Consider the following 7,107-nt stretch of genomic DNA (forward strand, 5'->3'; position numbering starts at 1 on the left):
ATAGACCAAGCCCTTCTAATCTCCAAGAGATAGGGCCATCGCCAGCGTCCAGTTGATGTTCTGATAACATAGTGAGCTCAGAGAATGGATTTTAAGTCTTGAGAAAACAAACTTTTCCTTCTAACTCTCCCAGGACAGTGAGTAGTCTTCACACAAATTCAAAATCCGCAGAAACAAAACCCCATCCTGACCGCTGCCCTTCCCCAAGGACACAGTTTCTCCAGATTTCTGATTCATCTTGGCAACATCTACAAATAAAACCGAATGACCCAGAGACCGAGCAGACGCAAAGAAGTATGTGTGATTGCGTGAGCCTAACATGTTCCTTATGACAGAAACATGTTCCCAGGACCTACTGAGTCAGTCAGAGGAATGGCCGGTTGTAACTTATCTCACTTCAGAGGTGGTGGGAAACCAGGCCTCACTGCTGAGGACCAGGAGAGAGGCTGCTGAAAGAATTGGGCCTCTTTCTAAGTAAGGGGACAAAGAACATGTAACAGTCAGCTAGAATCCACCAACATGGGGTTGGTCTCTGTGGAGCTGGGTGTATGACTGGGCAGGAGGCTTCTGGTGCTTAAAGGAGATCTTCGAGTCAGGCCGACCTGGGTTCAAATCCCAGCTTCCTAGCCATGGCCTTGGGTAAGCGACTTGGCTTGTTTGAACCACACTTTGCTCATCTGTGAAATGGGGATAAGAACAGCACCTATCTCATGAGGCTGTTGTGAGGTTTAAGTGAGATATTACTTATCAAAAGGGCTTAGCAGAGTGCCTGGCACATAGTCAAGTTCAATAAGTGCTTAACATTATTAGTAAATATTGTAATTAGCCCTGGTTTCCCAAGGCTGCCATAACAAATTACCCCAAATTTGGTGGCTTAAAGCAACAGAAATGGATTCTGTCATAGTTAGGGGACCAGAAGTCTGAAGTCAAGGCGTTGGCAGGCAATGCTCCCTCTGAAGGCTCTAGGGGAAAATCCTTTCTTGCCTCTTCGGCTTCCGAGGCTGCCGGCATTCCTTTGCTTGTGGCTGCAGAACTCCACTCTCTGCCTCCACATTCCCACGGCCTTCTCCACGTTTCCCTTTGTCTCTCCTCTATCTCTTATAAGGACACTTGCCATTGTATTCTGGGCCCACCCGAATAATCCAGAATGAACTTTACTCAAGATTCCTAATTTAACACAATTGCAAAGACCCCTTTTCCAAACAGGGTCACATTCACAGGTTCTGGGGATTAGGATCTGGGCATATCTGTTGGGGAGCACCATTCACCCACAAACTACGTACTATTTACATGCTTATTTGACCAACAGTGCAGAACTGGCTGCAGACGGGACAGGGGTCCTGGGCCCACTTTAGAAGGCCCTCGGGCACATGCAGCTTGCAGCCCTGAGCATCCGTCCATCGGCAGTGACTAACATCATTCAGGTCCCAAGGACTCCTCTGCCTTTTGCCCTGTGTTCTCCAAACAAAAGCTAACAAAGGTGTGAACCAAGGTGTGTAGGGTGTGCTAGAGCTGACACCTCCTTGGAGAGGGAGGAGGCTGTGGCAGCTAAAGCTCCTGGGAGGGAGGAAAGAGAATTAGCGCTCCAAAACCTCCTCTCCCATGGCCTGCAGGCAATAGATTCTGGTTTCTCTTCAAGTTCCAATGTATGGCCTGGAATTACTCATGAATTAGCACAGTATTCACAACAGTTCATGTTACTCTTTTTTTTTTTTTGTCAGATTTTTAAATTTTTAAAATTGAATTTTTGAGAGAGAGGGAGGAAGAGGGGGAGAGAGAGAGAAACATCTATGTAAGAGCAAAACATGGATTGGCTGCCTCCTGCAGGCTCCCCGACCCCACCCCACCAGGGATCAAGCCCAAAAAGCCAGAGATGTGCCCTGACTAGGAATCGAACCAGCAACCTTTCGGTGCACAGGATGATGTCCAACCAACTGAGCTGCACTGGCCAGGGCTCATGGTTCTCTTAAATGTTTGTATGTGTAGGTGCACACATAATATGTGTGAAGCATTACATCATCTCATTACAATACTATGTGGATCTAGATTTTTTTAAAAAATATAGTTTGAAGAGATTTTGAAGATCATGATATACATGATAGTGACTTAGGATGAAATTAAAATATTTGTAAGTGTCTGTGATGGCAATATAGCCTATGAGATCCAATTACAATGTTTGATATATAAAATTCATGGTCCATTTCCCCAAATTAAAATTTTACTTTAAGAATTTTATTGATAATTTCAACTACTGCTGCCTCTACAGGGTAATATTTCTCCAAACTGAAATTTAAAAAAATAAAACTAAGACTTAAGAAAGGTAATCTTGTTTGGCCTTAACATCAATAGGACCCAATTTATGTGAAAATATAACAACATAAGCAGTGATTTTGCTGAAATTAAAACAAGGAGCATTAATTTTATGGATAAGCATATAATTATACATGAATTGCGTATGTATTTATTTCATTGCTCATTTAAACATGTCAGCCAGTTAACAGAACACCCACAAACGTACAATAATAGTGAAATCCAGTTATTTAAAATTTTTTGCCAACTTTTCAGTTATATAAAGCCATAGGTTTCACTTTTTCCCCCAGCTTTGTTGCTATGAAGATATATTTACCCAAGTACAAGGATGAAGAAATTGTATTTAGATATTGGACATCAGATATGTGGGCCTCCATTCATACTCTTGCCCAGGCCTGCAAATGCCAGGGGCGGGCCCGCTGCTTCAAGGTCTCCATCTTTAACAGGGAACAGCTGCACTTAATGAGAGTGTTTGATTGTTTGTTTTATTGGTTTGCGAGAGAAAGAGAGAGAGTGAGAGAGAGATTGACTTGTTGTTCCACTTATTTATGCATTCATTGGTTGATTCTTGTATGTGCCCTGACCGGAGATCGAACCGTAAACCTTTGCACATCAGGACAACACTCTAACCAACTGAGCTGGGGCCAGAGCCTCATGAGTTTTCTTGATTTGGAATCTCATTCTCTGTCCCTTGGCAGGATGACATCCAGGCCACCTAGGAAGAGGGTCAGCATGGCTGGTGCTCCCGGGTCTCCGAAGGGAGTCCACGGGAATGCACGCAGCAAATCAGGATTTGCCTTGGGGAGCAGCAGGTCCTAAACTGGAGGCCCAGCTGGGGCCGTCAGTGCTGGAAACGGCACCATTTTGCCTCTTCCTCCCTTAGAATATGCTAAACCACCTTTTAGGCATTCCTACAGAACCTGTTGCCTTTGTTTCTGACCAGTGTTGTATAGAAATGGAAACTTTGCTGGTGAGAAAGTTGAGGACCTCTCCTAGCTGGGGCTCTCCAGTGGCACCTCTGACCCCAAGGTTTGCATGTGGAAACCTCTGTCTCCCGAGATGTGCAAGATGCAGTGTGACCACCCTGTGAGCTCGACAGGTGCTCAGAGCGCCCAGCTGAGTGGGGCCATGGCTGCAGGTGAGTGCCCAGCTGAGTGGGGCCAGGGCTGCAGGTGAGTGCCCTCTGCTCTCCTAGGCCCGCACCCGACCACACCCCCCTGAACCCCACCCGCAGGGACACCTTTTCTAATTCACCCACCAGGAGTGCGCTTTGTCTAATTTGCATACACCGGCCTGTATCAGCCTGTGGAGGCTTGTCTCCACAGTCCTTTCCTCCCCCCTCTACAAATCAGTGTTCAGCACTGGCAGTTAACCTAGATGAAGTGGAACAAGATATAGGACCCAAGCTGTTTATCCTGCAAACAAGCATATCACCTACCCAGGTGAGCTGCCTTCTGAAGCCTTGCATAACAAACGGACAATAGACAGGGTGCAACCCCTGAACAAACTGTACCTGAGCTCTGCTGACCTGGAGGCTGCCACAGCCAAGTTAGAGACCAACATGCAAACGGGCCTGCCCATCCTGCTGGCTCCCTGCCAGCCCAGAGCTCCCGCAAAAGGCCCATAAAAGGGTCCCTCCTGCCCTGCCCTTGCAGCTGAGTCTCTCTCCAGGCTCCTGGGCTCCCCCTGCTGGCTCACGACTTCCCCTCACCTGTTCTCCGTCTATACCAGCGGTTTTCAACTGGGACGATTTTCCCCTCAGGGGACAGTTGGCAATGCCTCGGGACATTCTGTTTGTCACAACAGGGGGAAGGGGTGCTATTGGCATCAGGTGGGAAGAGGGCAGGGATGCTGCTAACCTGTCTACAATGCGTGGGACAGCTCCCCACAGCAAAGCATGATCTGGTCCAAAATGCCAAGCGTGTGCCGAGGCTGCGACAGCTCAGTGTGCACCTTCGCTTGGATCCCTGTACCTGGGTCAGGTTCTTCCGCGTTACTGACCCTGGGACTGATGCTCCGGCCTCCCCTGGACCCAAGCCCACTCTCAGCAAGGACGCAATTGCCCCGTTCCTTTTTGTTCTTCAACCAGGAGCCACCAAACAAAGGCGAGGCTGCCCTCCCCTCACCAGGTTCCTGCCAATTCCTGCAAACATTTTCTGGGGCTCTGCAAGGAATCCGGTTCCCACCACCACCTTCCACCCCGGAACGTCAAGCGAGGCACTACAGGACCAACGTAGTCAATGCTAATACAATCTTGCTTCTTAAATTTTTAGTTTCGTTTTGAGATGGTCTGATATATAACAGAAAAATGAAAAAAACAAAAAAACAAAACACACCCTAGTAAGCTCTGCTCTTTGCAAAGGATCCATGTGCTTCAAGCACTGTTAACTAGTGTTGTGCTATTTTTGTTGTAACTTATCTCCTTTCTTAGATGTTTTTTCAGATCCACCCTCTCTACCTCCTTGTACCTCACGAATTATTAAGGCTAATTTCAATTTTTCATCACATCCTTTAGTTTCTCCACACCTGCACTTCTTTTAACAACAGAGCTCATCATATGGTGGTAGGATGATGCCCCACTCCCACTGTTATCCCCATATTTGTAAATATGCTACTTTACATGGCAAAGGGGGACCCTGCAGATGTGGTTAAATGAAGGCCCTTGAGAGGGGGAGTAATCCTGGATTATTTGGGTGGCCCCAACCTAATCACATGCTTCCCTAAAAAGGGAGGACCTAGCAGCGCAATTTACAATAGCTAAGATTTGGAAACAGACCAGGTGCCCATCAGCAGGTGAGTGGATAAAAAAGCTGTGGTACCTTTCCACAATGGAATACTATGCTGCTGTAAAAAAGAAAGAACTCTCACCATTTGCAACAGCATGGATGGACTTGGAGAGCATTATGCTAAGCGAAATAAGCCAGTCAGAGAAAGATAAGTATCACATGATCTCACTCATATGTAGAATCTAATGAACAAAATAAACTGATAAACAAAATAGATCCAGAGACAGAAGCATGGAACAGACTGTGGAACCTCAGAGGGAAGGCAGGGAAGGGTAGGTGGGTAGGAAGAGATCAACCAAAGAATTTGTATGCATACATGCACACAAATGGACAGACAATAGGATGCTGAAGGCCTGGGGCAGGAGTCAGGAGTGGGCTAGAAAAGGTCAATGGGTGAAAAAATGGGGCATATGTAATGCTTTCAACAATAAGGATTTTTTTGAAAAGGGAGGGCTGCCATAACTGTGTGCTCAATGGTTAGAGCATAGGCCTACGCACCAAAGGGTCATGGGTTTGATTCCTGGGTCAATGGCATGTACCTGGGTTGCAGATTCCAGCCTCTTGCAGGAGGCAACCAATTGATGTGTGTCTCTTACATCAATGTTTCTCTCTCTCTCATTCTTCCCTCCCTTCCAATGTCTCTAAAAAAATCAAAGGAAAAAATATCCTTGGTGAGCATTTTTTTTTAAAAGGCGGGGAGGACCTTTCCCAGCTGTGATTAGAGAGGTAGACATGACAGGGAAGAAAGGTCAGTGAGCTGCAACGTTACTGGTTTTTAAAGTGGAGGAAGGAAACCGTGAGCCAAGGAATGTGTGGAGCCATTAGAAATTGGAAAAGGCGTTCTTGGCTGGGTAGCTCAGTTGGTTAGAGCTTCGTCCTGATACACTAAAGTTCTGGGTTCAATCCCTGGTCAGGGCACATACGAGAAGCAGCCAATGAATGCATGAATAAGTAGAACAACAAACTGAATTTCCTCTCTCACACACTCACTCTTTCCCTTTCTTTCTTGCTAAAATCAATCAATAAAAAAATTTTTTTTAAGAAAAGAAATTGGAAAAGGCAAGAAAGTGGATTCTCCCCTGCAGCCTCCAGAGTGAATTCGGCTGCCGACGCCTTGGTTGAGCCCGATGAGACCCATGTTGGACCTCTGACCTCCAGAACTTAAGATACCCCTTTTTTTTTTTTTTAAGCCACCATGTTTGTGGTATTTTGTTAAGGCAGCCAGAGGAAACTAATACAATCCCATATTTCCCATTCTCCATATTCATTAAGATATCTTTCCCCTTAAGACTATCCTTGACTTCTAAAAGCTCTTTTTTTAAAAAAAAGAAAAACTTAAACATCCTTCTTTATTTCCTTTGTTTTGTTTTCCGTTAGCAAAGATGTATCCAGACATCCCTTCTTGATGTTTCTAGGAGCTGAGAAGTTGCAGACTTTCAGTCTGTCGGGATGCAGCCTGGTGATCTACAGGTCTCATTTTGCAAACAAGAATGGGAAACTCCAGAGAGGGCAAGGGCTTGTCAAGTTCACGCTGTTACCCAACAGCAGGCCCGCACCACTCCCCATGTCCTGACTCACCAGCTGCTCCTATGCTCACTTCCTTCCTCTTAAAAAATAACAGGACCAGCCCATTGACTCGCAAAGAGTGTGCTTGCATTTTCCACGTATGGGGCTCAGAAAACATACTGATCATTGATACTGTACAGACCATGGTTTCCTGGCAAAAGTCCCAGGGAGCTACTAATCTACACTAATAAAAGAGAAACATGGTAATTAGCGTACGACCGCTACCCTTCCCATTGGCTAATCAGCATATCCTTATGCAAATTAACTGTCAACCAAGATGGCGGCCGGCAGCCAGGCAGCTGGAAGCGAACATGAGGCTTCCTTGCTTCAGTGACTGCAGACTCCAACGTTCCCCGCCTGACTTGCCGGCCTCTGAGCTGCAACTCTAAGAAACATTGTAACAAATATAGAAGCTAAACAAAACCCCAGAAACCAGCTTTCAGCC

The 7,107-nt window shown here is 46.1% G+C and overlaps 1 long non-coding RNA gene across 1 annotated transcript in view; it reads left to right on the forward strand.

The window, feature by feature from the left end:
- LOC106728141 overlaps window positions 1-1,032 on the forward strand; it is a 12,304-nt gene extending 11,272 nt beyond the window's left edge. The window contains exon 3 of the long non-coding RNA XR_001364399.1: window positions 917-1,032. This is a non-coding gene — a long non-coding RNA (uncharacterized LOC106728141). The remainder of the gene's footprint in view (window positions 1-916) is intronic.
- Window positions 1,033-7,107: the final 6,075 nt, after the last annotated feature.

This window comes from Myotis brandtii, unplaced genomic scaffold, assembly GCF_000412655.1.
Source record: "Myotis brandtii unplaced genomic scaffold, ASM41265v1 scaffold544, whole genome shotgun sequence".
Taxonomy (NCBI): domain Eukaryota; kingdom Metazoa; phylum Chordata; class Mammalia; order Chiroptera; family Vespertilionidae; genus Myotis; species Myotis brandtii.